At 45.7% G+C, this 14,553-nt stretch overlaps 1 long non-coding RNA gene across 1 annotated transcript in view; it reads right to left on the bottom strand.

The window, feature by feature from the left end:
* Positions 1–419: 419 nt before the first annotated feature.
* Positions 420–14,553, bottom strand: part of LOC134761487 (uncharacterized) — a 201,307-nt gene continuing 187,173 nt past the window's right edge. Inside the window, exon 3 of the long non-coding RNA XR_010140161.1 lies at positions 420–557. This is a non-coding gene — a long non-coding RNA (uncharacterized LOC134761487). The remainder of the gene's footprint in view (positions 558–14,553) is intronic.

The following is a 14,553-nucleotide window of genomic DNA, read 5'->3' on the forward strand; positions in this document are numbered from 1 at the left end:
AAGGATATTTATTTTTTAAAATGTATTTCTCTCCTGCATTAGAGCTGGCATGATTCTTCTGGTCTTGACCAAGCAAAACAATTGTTTTTTAAAAGGAGAATAATGCAGTCTACTTATTAATTCAAAACAAGAAGTTTTGAAGAGGATGAAATGAGAATTCCACAATTCCTTACTTAAAACCATAATTGGAAACTCCCCATAACATTGTCCTCTGGGTTCATATCTACGGATCAAATTTCAGGTAAAGCTGTGTTTTAACAAGATTCACCCAATTCTTCCAGTAATAAACCACATTGGACAGCTTCTAAGACAAAAATGCCATATATTGTATTATGCATAATAGCAAGTCGTATTTATGCAGGGCCTTGGTATGATTTACAATTGTTTGTCAATTTTTATTTCTTTTTATTCTGTTTCTTAACATGTGGACCTGACTGGCATGCTTACATCAATTGCTCTTTTTTCTTGCTTTGTTGTGGTTGTGTTTTGATGAAAACTCTTCTTCCTGAAAGACATCCAGCTCCATGCCAGATCAGTGGAATCTGCAGGTTTTCTTTCTAGAATACAAAACAAGAGCTTGGATTCAACTGGCCAACAAATATATTTGCTAAATGAGGCTTTCCTCAAAGGTCACTCATTCATTCAACAAGTATTTACTGAGCACCTCTTAGCCTCCAGGCATTGTGCATGTCTGTGAATACAAAAGTGAATGATTTATAATCCTTTGGGTATATACCCAGTAATGGGATGGCTGGGTCAAATGGTATTTCTAGCTGTAGATTGAGTTCATGTCCTTTGTAGGGACATGGATGAAGCTGGAAACCATCATTCTCAGTAAACTATTGCAAGGACAAAAAAACAAACACCGCATGTTCTCACTCATAGGTGGGAATTGAACAATGAGAACACATGGACACAGGAAGGAGAACATCACACACTGGGGCCTGTTGTGGGGTGGCGGGAGGGGGGAGGGATAGCATTAGGAGATATACCTAATGTTAAATGACGAGTTAATGGGTGCAACACACCAACATGGCACATGTATACATATGTAACTAACCTGCGCGTTGTGCACATGTACCCTAAAACTTAAAGTATAATAATAAAAAAAAGAAAGAAAAAAAAAGTGAATGAAGCAGACATATGGCCCCTGACTATGTGGTGGCTGAAATGCAATGGGGAAGACTGAAACAAGCGAACATCTAATTATACATTGCATTAAGTGGAGGGAGGAAAAAACAGAATACGGTGATAGAGAATAATGCAGTGCAGAGCACTGCTACTTAGAACAGTTGAGGAAGGCCTCATGGAAGTCTTTTAAGCCAAGTCCTAATTGATGAGGGGGACCCAACCATTGAAAGAGAGGAGGGGAGTATGTCAGCAGAATAGCAGATGTGAGGGTCTGGCAAAGGGCGTAGACAATCAACGCTCACCATCTTTGCCCACCTACCTGCTGGCCAGCTTCACAGGGCAAGTCCAGTCCATTTCCCCTAAGAAGCCTTCCTGCCCATCCACGCATGGTCCTCTCTTCCACGACCTCCTCCAGCATTTCAACTGTTCCCCATGACTTACCACTGAGCCATATGCTGGGTTGTATTGTCCTCAGATGGTTCCTGTGGTTAAACCTGTCTCTTTCACAAGTTTTGCAAACCCACTGAGGACAGAGGGCACGTGCCCCTTTTGCACCCCATGCCATGTCTGCTGCAGCGCTGGAGCGGAACTGACGCGGGGGGCATTGAAATGAACTGAAGACGGAAGGCCTAGCGGGGCAGGTGAACGGCCGTGGCTAAGCCTATTTTCTATCTGCATCTGCTCACATTAGACAAAATGCAAATAGGCCCCATCTCTCTCTGTTCTACTTAGCATTTATATGACACCTTTCAGCACAGAGAAATGAGGAAGTGTAACCAGAAGTGGCTGCTCCATGTGCTCATCCCCAGCTCCGCTGTGGCCAGGCATCTGGTCCCCACCTGCCCTCACACCCCTCCTTCCCAGAAGGGCAGCTGTGGACTCCACCACTTCACTTGCTGCAGAGCCCTTCCCATGGAGCCGCACACTGTTGAAAGAACGCATTGTCTGTGCTAAAGGGAGAACGCGGGTAGCACATTGCAAATCTGAGCTGTTACGTGATAGATGAGCAATGAAAAGCGTCCTGACATCATTAAGGTGTTCCGGAACATGCTGTCTGCTCCAGCCTCACCTGCATGCAAACGCGTGAAGACAGAGTTGCCTGCATGATGACCAAAGCCTGGCTTCGGAGTCGGCAAATTGGGTCATTCCAACCCCACGAGGTTTTTCTAGATTCTGCCAGTTGAGGACAAAGACGTTTCATAGAAACTGCTAGACCCACATCTGCAAATGGTCTTAGAGGGTAGGGCTGTCTTCAACCATATGAAAACAGACTTGCCTTTTCAGTGTTCCAAGTATTCCCAGAATTTGAAGCTGTCCTTCAGCACTACCTCCTGCCCCACATTCTGGAAGCCCTCTCCCAAGCCCCAGGGCATCCACGTCTGGACAGGCCCCTCTGTAGAACCCACAGCACAACCTCCTGACTTTGCCAGGGCCCAGCACTAACAGGGAGTTGGGGACAGACCACCTGCTGTGTGGCAGAGCAACTTATCTGACATTTATGGGATGAGATTTTTCAGGGTCAGAAAGGGTAACTCTTTAAAATTTTTTAAAGAGCATCTTAACCTTTGGCATGCTGCCTGGGGAACTAAAAGTAACCTCTTATTTTTCCCTACTGATATTGTGGAATTTCAAGTTTCTACAAAAGAACTTGAGTATCAGTCAGCAAAAGCAGTGGAGTGGCTGGATTTATTCCTCATGACTCAATCACTCATAATTTGCCTACAGGAACCTAGTGGTCATTGAGGTAGAAGAGGATCCATCACTCTACAACATACAGGACAACATCCTGGGCTCTATCCTCATGGCAGCAAGCTCATTTTGCCTCCTGTTTCATAGTAAGAGTCATTGTTCACTGAGAGAGCAGCATGTATAGTGATTGGAACATGCACTTCAGAGTCAGATTACATGGGTACAAATCTTGGTTCTGTCTCTTACTACCTGTGTGATCTTGAGGAAGTCACATAGCATCTTGGTTTCCCCGTCTGTAAACCAGAGGGAAATAATAGCTCAGTCAATGAAATATGATGAGGTTCAAATGATGGCAAAAGTCCTCAGTACAGTGTCTGGCATGTAAAGAGGTGTAGTAAATATTCACTATTTATCGCAGACCTACTTACTATGTCACACACTGAATTATGTGCTTTATTTAATTCTGTAATTTAATCCTACAACAACTCTCAAAGGTAGGGCCTATGCTTATAATCACCATGCTATGCTACTCACCTTGTTTCCCTAAGAGAAATATTTTCATGTCAGTGGCTATTCCCACCTGCAATTTTCCCTTGACAAATTGCTCCAAGACGGGTACTTCCTAAGGGGAAGCTTTCTCCATTAGCGAGACAGTAGGGGAAATGGAGGGGTAAACCTTGACCCACCATCACCAAGAAATCAACTGTGGAAGTGAGTCATCTATCTCTCATCACTGGGCTGGACTTGATGATTAATGGGAGACATTTAAGATTAATACACTTTCTTGTTCAAGTTTTGAAAATTAAAGATCTTAGAAATGTGAGCCCAGAGAATAAAGAGAAGGAAGTAGAACAATATTCTCTTTCTAGTTACCTGCTTTCAAGAACTCAATCTCTTTAGACCAGCATTTAGAGAATTGCCTGTCCCCAGCCAGGTCATCTTGCTTTCCTTTTCTCCCTCCTCACCTCCAAAGGAACGTTAGTTCCAGCCAAAGTGCTTATCATAGATCCTCAGCACAAACAGTTTCCAAGTTACCGAATGGGACAGCGGAACAATTGATTGTACTGGCACAGGCCAACAGTGGGAGATAATAGAGTGACATGTGGCCCAAGCAGCTATTGTTGCTACGTTTTTCTGTTTGGTTTGGGGTTTTTGGTTTTTTTTAAAGCATGAGTGCACAGGCTCTGTTGGCCTAAGCCCTTGAGATTCTTGAGAAAGAAAAGATACCTCACCTAGAGTCTTATTGAGGCCAAGTTTCTAACAGCTCAGGCCCAATCCTGTTACCTTAACAGAGCTGACACTGCCTCATCCTGAAATGGGCTTTCAGACCCAGCCATCAAGAGCTATCCTTTGGCCCCAAATGTCGCTACCAGAGTTAGGCCATTTAAATGAGCATGGCTGACATTTATTGAGCACTTTTCACTGTGATAAAAGTGCTTTTCAGGCTTTCATTTAGATCTCAAAACAGATACATTTTAAAGGGACTTATATTTTCTGATTTCTAGGAATAAGAAGGCAGAAGCCAAGAGATCTTGAGAACCTCACCTATAACTGCAGAGCTGGTCAGTGATAGGGCAAGAATCTGAGCCCAGGCCGGTGTCTTTGACCTTACACCCATTGCCTAAGAATGAGAGGAAAGAAAAGGAAAGCACAGGAAGTGGGGGAAAGGATGAAGACAAAAGAAGAAGGTGTGATATAAGACCTAAAGTCAACACCCAATATTACGTGCTGCCTTGACATCTGGCAAAGTATGGCAGGCCCCAAATGGCCTAGATGCAAGTTCCCCTCCCCACTCTGCTTCTGAGGATAAGGTTTTCTAGCCAAACGACACTCTTTATCAGAGGTCAGATAGGGCTGGGCATGGTGGCTTGCACCTGTAGTCCCAGCTACTCAGGAGGCTGAGACGGTAGGATCACTTGAGCCCAGGAGTTCAAGGCTGCAGTGAGCTATGAGCTATGATTGTACCACTGCACTCCAGCCTGGGTGACATCATCTCTAAAAAAAAAAAAACAGAGAGAGAGAGAGACCAGGCGCAGTGGCTCACACCTGTAATCCCAGCACTTTGGGAGGCCGAGGCGGGCAGATCACAAGGTCAGGAGTTCGAGACCAGCCTAGCCAACATGGCGAAACCCCATCTCTACCAAAAATACAAAAATTAGCCAGGCGTAGTGGTGGGCACCTGTAATCCCAGCTACTTGGGAGGCTGAGGCAGGAGAATCGCTTGAACCTGGGAGGCAGAGGTTGCAGTGAGCTGAGATCATGCCATTGCACTCCAGCCTGGGTGACAAGAGCAAGACTCCATCTCACAAAAAAAACAAAAAAAAAAAGCAGCAGCCGGATACAGTTCCTGCTTACCCCTTAGTAGCGGGCTTCAGTTCCCTGCCAGACCAAGGAATTATTCAAACAAGGTAACCACATTCTCCCTCACAAACCAGGGGCACACCACTCTCCTGATACTGCAAAGCTTGCTTCTCTCTGCTTGTTCCCTCAGTTTCCAAGTGCAGCAGCCATGTGGCCTTGCACAGCATGAGGTGTCCAACTCCCGGGGCTTTGAGCAGACATATGTACAAATAAACCACAGTTCATACCATCTGTCCAGTGTCAGGTATCATGTCTCATTCAGCCATGCCCACATCCCTAGGATGGGAATCCCTCACTCTTCAAGAGGAGGTGATCAAAACAGAAGAAAAATGGTTAAAAAGGAAAGGATGAAGGATGAATCTGAGGTGACCCACCTGCAGATTCAGCCACAGGGTCTTCCATGTGGGTCCAGAGGCTGTGATGCTGTGGTTAAGAGAGCAAATCTGGAGACAGCCTGGATTTGAATCATTTCTCTACCACCTTCAGGCAAGTTACTTAACCCCTCTGGGCCTTCATCCCTCATCTGTAATGTGGGAATGGATAATAGCCACCATCCATTTGGTGTAAGAATTAAATAAAATCATGCATGTATAGCCCATTGGAGAAGGCCTAGCACTTAGCAAAGGCCCGTTATCTTTAATATCCTAAACCTTCATGCTCTGGGGTCACTTTTCCTCCTGAATCTACCAGAGAACCTACTTGCCTTTCCTCCACTGGCCCAGCCAGCTCATCTTTGTGTTTCTGCAGCATTATTTGTGGAGCTGTTGACTGCAATATTCCTTTAAAATGTCTCTAAATTGCGTGCACCAACTTAAGTAAACAACTGAAGGACCTAGTCCTCCTATGCTGCCCAACAAGGATCGCTAGTTTCAAGCACTCTAAAACTGCCACAGCCTTCACACGACAAGGACAGCAGAGAAAGTCATTCTTAGAGTTTTCCAAGTGAATAGGCATCAATATTCTGAAAGGCTTCAGCAGAGTCTACTAGGTATTCATGTTTGAACATTTATTCACCAATGAGAGCTCACATTTATTGAGTGTTTATATGTGGCAGGCTCTATTACAAGCATTTACCTGCATTCACTCATTTTATTTTCACAGCAACAGATTTGAGGTAAAGTATTGCCCTAATTTTGCAGATGAGGAAATGGAGGCACAGAGGGGTTCACCAATTAATTCAAGTTTTAGAAATTCTGTTTAACTGGTCTAGGAAAAGGGCCCAGGCAGTGGTCGATTTTCAAAGCACCCTCAGTTGTTCTCAGGTGCTGTTAGGGTCAGAAACGCTTGCCGGAGCCAGCATGCTGATCCTGTGATCCTGTAATCACATCATGCCTTGCATTGTGAACTGTTTCCTCTAAGTGTCTCATGTCTCCAATTACATCACAAATCCCAGGAGTAAAACAGCTAAACAGAAACAATATCTTCTATTAATCTGGAATCTATTCCTTCAGTACTGACACCACTGGATTTGTCCAGAGTAGGCACTCAGTAAACTTGACATCTACATACTTGGATTGTGCACAGTGATTGGGAACTTCTGCCATTCAAGGCAGGCACTATTTTAGGTGCCTTACATCAATTATTACCTCTATTTTAAGAAGAAGGTGTTACTCTTATTATTCCCATTCTATAGATGGATAAACAAAGGCACAAATGGCTTACGGACACACAACTAGTAAATGGCAGAGCTTTGAGTTGACCAATCTGGCTCCAGAGCATGACCTAATCCAATATAGTAGAGTGGAAGGCGAGGGGAAGGGGAGAGGAAAAACCATAAAGAGGAAGACAAAGCCAACTTGAGAATTCCAAGTTATTTAACTAGTATAGTATCAGTTTGGTAGGACTGCTGTAATTAAGTATCATAGACAGGGTGGGTAAAAAAAACAGGAATTCATTATCTCACTGTCCTGGAGGCTAGAAGTCTTTAGGGGACAAGAAATATCTTTTCTTCCCCTCTTGGGTTCGTGGCTGTGGTGGCCCCTATAACAAAAGACAGATTAACAGGAGAAAAGCATGGCAAATTTATTTAATATCAGTTTTACACAGCATAACCTTTGGAAATGAAGACCCAAAAAAAGAGGGAAACATCTGTAATGTTATCCTAAGCTTGGTGAAGAAGTGGATAATTGTGGAGAAGTATGATTGGACAAAGGAGGTGTGACCTAATAGTAATAAACGGGGAGAAATTTAGCAAGGCCTGTTTGTTCAGATTCTTCTGTGTACCTGTCCTCAGAGATAAGGATGTTTCTTTCCTCCAGCTATAGGGAGGGCAGCTTTCCCATAAAGGTCTTATGACCTGCTGCAGGGGAAGGTCAGAAAATTCTTTCGAGATTTTATGACCTACTTCTGGAGAAAAGGGCTAAGGGAAGGTGATAGTGGCCTTCCTGCTGTTGCTGTTTTCTCAAATGCCAAAGTGTCATATGTGATGTTCAAAGATGTGTGCAATCTTTGACTTTCCTTAGCACATAGAAGCATCTCCCCAACCTCTGCTTTTGTCTTCCTCATGGTGTTCTCCCTGTGTGTGGGTTTGTCCTCAAATTTCCCCTTTTCATAAGAACACCAGTCATATTGCATTAGAGCCCACCCTAGCGACCTCATTTTAACTTGATTGCCTCTGTAAAGATCCTCTCTCCAAATACATCACATTCTGAGGTACTGGGGGTAGGACTTCAACATATGGATTTGAGGAAGACACAATTCATCCCTCCACAGAAGTCAGGGGTCACATGGTGGGTAGGTTAATAAGCCAGTGCTCCATAGGAGTGGGAAGGAAAACACTCCCAAGACTGGAGGCTGCCAAGAGAACAGCTCCGATGTGTTTAGATGAGGGTGGGTCAAACTTCAGCAGAAGCCAGGGTAGCAAGGCCACACTCAGGCTTCCGCTGGCACCGAGCATGAGTGGTCACCAAATGGCTCCCCTCTTTTCCTGGCAATGCCTGGGCCCCTGGATTGCCCAACACTCTCATCAATGAAAACCAATAAGCTAAAAGAAAAACTAAACAACAAAGTAAACCACACACATAAAAAAGAGTAACCTTGTGTTGTCTGTAAAAAACCTCAAAAACTGCCAACAAGTACTGAGTCAGGAAATTCTCCGCTAATAGCTTTTGTTGGAAACATTTAACATTTCTACTTTATCTCTTCTTTTCTTTCAGACCACTCCTCAGAGGCAATCAAGTGCAACAATACCATCATTCAGGACTTTTGGTTCCCAGAGGACTCACTCTGAGCCTTGGCCAACATACACCCTTATAATATCAGAGCAGCCTTAACTCCTCGAGAGTGGATTTCCTCCAGCCCTTCTGAGCTGAGGGAGAGGAGGATTACATATCTGATACACCAGTTTTGTTGCCATCTGGCCACCAAAAGAGAGCACTGGGTTGATTGTATCCCCTTGGTAGTGACTGCTGAGAAGACACATCACCAAAACTAAGGTTTCAAGTCTGGCAGTGGCCAAGAAATATCAAAGACCCTCTATAAGGGGCCTTTCAATGCCACCCAATAGTAACCTTCCCATCCCAGGACAAGAGTTCAATTAAAGACTGGACCACTGGACGCTCACAGGACAAGAATACAGCTAAGAAAGGACCACAGCACAATCTCAGCTGTCCTCATACCTCAGTCTTCCGCTTGGAATTCCAGGTCACTCTGTGTCACAGCCTCTCTGTACCAATTGCTACCCCATGAGGCTAGGATCCCTAAACACCTTCATTATTTCTTCATTCTGAACCAAACGCGTAAACAGGGAGGCAGAGGAGGGATGTGGTGGGGTGGAGCAGGCAGAGAGAGTGTGCACAGAGAATGCAAGTGATGCACTTTGGTGTGGACAAGCTGATTGCTGGCCTAATTACAATGGGCTCTACCTCAATGAAACACCATCTTTCTGGTCAGAGAAGCAAAGAGATATTTTTTTTCAATGCAGAGCAATAAATAGCAAGGAAAATAGAGGCACATTCCCTTCCTCACCACTCCCAACCACAAAGGCTCAATTTACTCCTAAAAGGGGATTCATGAACTTCCAGGCCGACATTCAGAGAGCCTTAGTCTGGCAAAGTCCATCCTTCCCAAGAGTCAGGTGGAATCAATGAGCCCATTGTTCTCAAGCCTGTGCTGAGAAATAGTATGTACAAAACAATAGAGAGCCAATGCCAGTGGTGATCTTTGGCCACAATCATCATGCTAGAATAAATAACGCATCGATATACACTGATTAGGAAATGACATATTAATTGTCCAAACATTGAGAGTGAAGGGATAGGCTGAGCCTGCCACCTTTGCCGTTTTCAGCATGAGCAGAAGGCTTCACTGGAGACACATAAGAAAGGGCAGGGCTCACCCTCCAGACCAAGACCCGAGATCACAGGGCAGGCAGCAGCCGCCAACAAAGGATCCACACCGGAGGAGCTGGGAAATGGTGTTATGAGCCTCACTCCTGTGAGTTTCACATTTCTCATCATGAACCATATTAATACATTTATTGTTTGGAAGAGACAGGGGGAGAAAATGGAGACTTGCTGAGCATCTGTCCACATGCACTTCCTCACTCACTGTGATCTTCCTAACTCCCTGGGTAGGTACCATCATTCTCGTCCTACAGAAGAGACTAAGAGGAGATAAGTAATTCCTACCTAAGGACCAGTTATCAAATCAATATTCATTTTTCTTGCAAAAAGATGTTCCACTCTGAATTAAGGCCAAGGAAGAACATACCAAGTTTGGTGTTAGGCTATTTGTGAGCACAGAATCTTTAACAGTATAACCAGGTTAATGAACTTGTTAGAGAACAAAAGGAAATAAGTTTATCTTTCCCCCATCCCAAGCTCTATGAGATTTCATCTCCCCCACCCTCAGCCCCAGGCCCCTCCAATGTCTTGTCTTCACTCCATAGCTTTCTGGGCTGCTTCCACTAATAAGACCAGGTCTCCTTTGGTAGTTAAGAGCCTTTCAGGTATTAAGAAGTCTCCTCCAAGAGAATACTTCTCTCTCACTTCATGTTGAAGCTTCCTTCTTCCTGAAGCTGAAGGCTGATTCTGCTTGCTCAGAAGTGGGAAGGAGGAATGGTGATTAGTAAGAAGAAGGGGAAGACCATTCCACGTGCCTTGCCCGCACAGGAAGCCCTCTCACTCAGGGTCCCCTAAGACACCCAGGCATCCATTTGATTGCATCCCCTAGATAGTGACTGCTGAGAAGACATATCCCCATCTCTGGCCGTGGCCAAGAAATACCAAGGACCTTCCATAAGGGGCCTTTCACTGCCACACAATGGCAACCCTCACTTCCCAGGACAAGAGTTCAGTTAAAGACTGGACCACTGGACCTCACACATAAGAAGCTCACACCCCAGCTAGCCCTGAGTTCAGAGTGCGCCAGGCAAGCTCCAGGCTTGAGAGTTGCATCCACCCCCAAACTCTCAGGGATGCATGCAAACCTCTCCCAAGGCAGTGGGTGAACCCCTGCTCTTCTGTACGTCATGTTCAGCCAGCCAGGGAGCAGAGGGCAGCTTTCCTTCATGCAGGTCCTCCTTACATTGCAAAAGCCAATGAAGGCAAGAGCCAAATGGAGACCAAAATGCCAAATATTGAAATGTTTCAAAGTTACGAGTCAAGTCAAAATTACTATTAAATAAAATAAGTTCTAGCTTCCCACCTTGACAAATATAGCTCCTCAATGGCCTGAAAGGTCAGTTTGCATTTAGAATGTTCGGTCTTCTTGGAATTTGAATCTGAGCTTTTCCTCCCATCCCCAGACCCTGTCGCTGGCCGACAACTGCTCTGCTTTTCTTCCCACTCCCAACTCCTTTCCACACCATAAGGGCAGTGAGCCTCCCAGACTGTACATCCAAGATCCACCCATATCCTTCCCAAACTGCTGCCCAGAGCTGAGCACAGTCCACCTTGGGGGAAGGACCCAAAGCAGATCAGAGCAGGCCCTGGAAAGAGACACATTCTGAAGGCCTGGGCACTTGGAACATGATGGGGAGGCGGAGGCACGGTCTCCAGGAGGACACGTCCCCTTAATCCCACAGGCTCCGGCTCCTGCTCCATGGGGAGGAGTGTGCTGAGGAATTCCAGAGAGGGCCTCTCTCCCAGGAAGAGGGCACGGCAGGGGCCACACCCGAGGGCAGTTCTGATGAGGGTTCTTCTCGGCCCTCCTTCACCTGCCTGAAGGGGGCACCATGGGAAGGGGAGGGCAAATGCCACAGCCCCATCCCCAAAAGCCCTCAGCTCACCAGTCAGCGATTCCCCTTGCTATGAGTCTGTGTCTCCTGCTAACGTGGACTTCACGGGATAGTGAGCAGGGTGAAGGGCAAAGGGCCTGTTTGGCCTCCCTCTGGAGGGTCTGCTTTCTTTATAATATGCAGATACTTACTGCCCACCGCACTCTGCTTTGGGGCTTTAGCCAAAATCCAGAGACCTCCATTTCCCTCGGGGGACAGAATGGACACACAGTTCTAACACAACAAGGATTTCAGCTGGGGAGGAGTGTTTCACACGCCCACATTTTAACACCATGAGGAGGGAGAGAGTGAGCGTGTGGTTCACATATGGGCAACTTTAAAAGCAGGCACTATCGTGTGACAAGACTAAACTTAGGGAAATGTGTCTGCAGTGACACAGGGAGAAGACACCAAATTCCCACTGGGGAAGCTCCACGAAGACTTTGGAAGAGAATGTTCATCTGGATCCACTTTCACACTCACAGAAACCTGCTCTTTCACCAACTTGGCCATTTTGTGAAATGGCTTGGACTTGGACAGCACGATGCCGTCCAAGGCCCTGATAGCAGGAGGCCACTTCCCTTATACCACTGAAATACTTCTGGGTTGGCAGCAGCTACTGTCCCCACCCAGAGTGCCTTCCTTTTGTCTTAGCAGTTGTGAGGCGTGAGGAAGCACTGTCACCTGCCAGGCGCCCAGCCTCTCCCGCCTCACTCGGCATGGCGGGGACCACCTGGCCTGCGGCTATGAGTGAGCTAAGCCCTGCTCTGGTCTCTGGCCAAGAGGGAGTTGAGGAACTTAGGTCTCATGCATCAACACAGAGGAGTGCACAGAGAAAACAGGACCTAATTTGGAATTGGAGGCTCTGAATTTAAGTTCTGATTCAGCTGCTTCTTAGTTGTAAGCTTTTTAGACATCAATGGATTTTCTGGGCTTTATCTGGAAATTGGAGTTTCTTCATCTGGAAATTGGAGACATTAAGAACATCTGCTTTCCTACTTCAGTGAGGAATTGAATGAACTACTACGGTATCATTTGGAAGCTGTGAATTCTGAATTGTTAGAGTTATGAGTCTTGGCTTTGAATAGGAACACTGTGGTCTTTGTTTACGGTTTATTACTGTCGACTCTCTAGAACCATGGCTCTGCCTACACTGGTAGGCCAAATAGTAACAACAATGGCAACAACAACCTCTTGAAGAAGAAAAAGTCTAAAATAATATAATCAGAATAGCTCAGTATTTGTTGAGAACCTCCTATGTGCTAGAACTAGGCTGCGTGCTCAGATTCGCCTCACTCAATACTTAACCACACCTCATGAGAATCACTATCACACCTGGTCTCTGTCCCCGCATACCACCCTGATGCATGGGCTGAATGAGCCTGGATATCTGAATACTAATATGTTCCACCTCCTGTTGGGATACCTTGCACTCTCATTTGGAACCTTCTCAATGCTAGCCAACTGGACCTTCTTGAATTTTTACATACTCGCAAGATGCCCTGCTGGATGGGGCTTTCTCCAAACATAAGCAAGCACCAGGGTCTGACCTTGGGTTTATTCATCCCAATGCAGCCCAGGTGTTCATACCTGTTCCCAGTGATCCCAGCACCACGTGGGCCATAAGAACTGGGTTCCTTATGGTTCCAGTTATTGCTGAATAACAAATCATGGTAACTACCAGCCTAGTGGTAGTGGCTTCAACCACAGCAATCATTTTATTATCTTTCATATTTTGTTTGGATCAGGAATTTGGGAAGCTACTGGATGGCTGTGGCTTGGGGGTCTGTCATGCAGTTGAAGTCAGTTGGTAACAGTGGGGAAGCTGACAAACTGGGGACTGGCCAGATATCTCTCTTCATGCAGTCTTAGGGCTTCTCCATGTGGCTGTTCCATATGGAGTAGTTGGGCTTCCTCCCAGCATGGCAATCTCAGGGAAGTCGAGCTGCATACATGGCATCTCAGGGCTTTGGCACGAACATTCCAGTGAGTAAGGTAGAAACCATGGTACCATTTTTGACCTAGTCTTAGAAGACATATAGCATGACTTCTTCCACAGTCACAAACATGTCAAGATGCAAAGGGAAGGAACATAGATTCCACTCCATGAGAAGAGTGTTAAAGTTACAGTGTAAAATAAGCATGTGAGATGGGAGATATTACTGCAGCCATCTTTGGAAAGTACAATCTGTCATAGCTACTAGAGAAGAGGGTCTACTGGGAAATAAGACAGACTCAGCCCCTAGATGCCACAAAAGGATCTGGTCCTAATGTTCACACTCTGCCCCATGAGGAGGGTTTAGATTTTTCACCATCTGCTTATGTGGGCCTTGGTTTCCCATCATCTTTTCAGTTTCTCATTGAAACCCTAGTCCTAGCCTTTGAAAATTCAGGCTTCCTCCCCTAGACCATGGCAGCTCTTCCCATCCTAGCTGGACCCCATTCCTGAGGATTGCCAACTGACCACAGTGGACACATTGTGGCCCTAATCTATACCTGGCAAATGCCACGGAGAAGAACACCTGCCACTCCCATTTCTGCCCCTCTAGTACCCTCCTGCAATGACCATCCCAACCCAGACTGAATTCAAATTCACTAAGTTGCCTATTTATTTTACCCATTTGTATGACTCCATTCATGACATCCAATGTGTGTTTCACCAAAGCAGCTGGCTGAACCTCCAGGGTGTACAATATGATGACACTTAAGCAGGACACTTCAAGGTATGGGCCAAGACAGGACTCAGCTCTGCAATTTACTAACAATGTAAATTTTAGATAAGTTACATGACACTCTGAATTCTTGTGATATGAGGATAAGAGATAAGAGTACTTTGCTGTGTTGTATTTATCTGCAGTCTCCAGCAAGGTGCATATGAAAATGAGTTGAAGACATGTATCATGTACCATGTAATTATTATTACAATTGCCACCTAACATTGCTTCTCTATTCTCTTGCCCTGTCTACAGGGAAAGACAGTGTACCCTTCAGCTAAAATATGTCCATTCCCTCTTGGCCAGCCTGCTCAAAGCCCAACAGGCTGTCCGTTCATTTTTCTCTATCACACTCCTGCAGCAGGAGATGGGTGCAGTGAATGCCATCCTGGCCCCACCTCCTCTGCCCTCACTCTCACAGGCATGCTGTGGGCAATCTCG

The sequence above is a fragment of the Pongo abelii genome, chromosome 4 (assembly GCF_028885655.2).
Source record: "Pongo abelii isolate AG06213 chromosome 4, NHGRI_mPonAbe1-v2.0_pri, whole genome shotgun sequence".
Taxonomy (NCBI): domain Eukaryota; kingdom Metazoa; phylum Chordata; class Mammalia; order Primates; family Hominidae; genus Pongo; species Pongo abelii.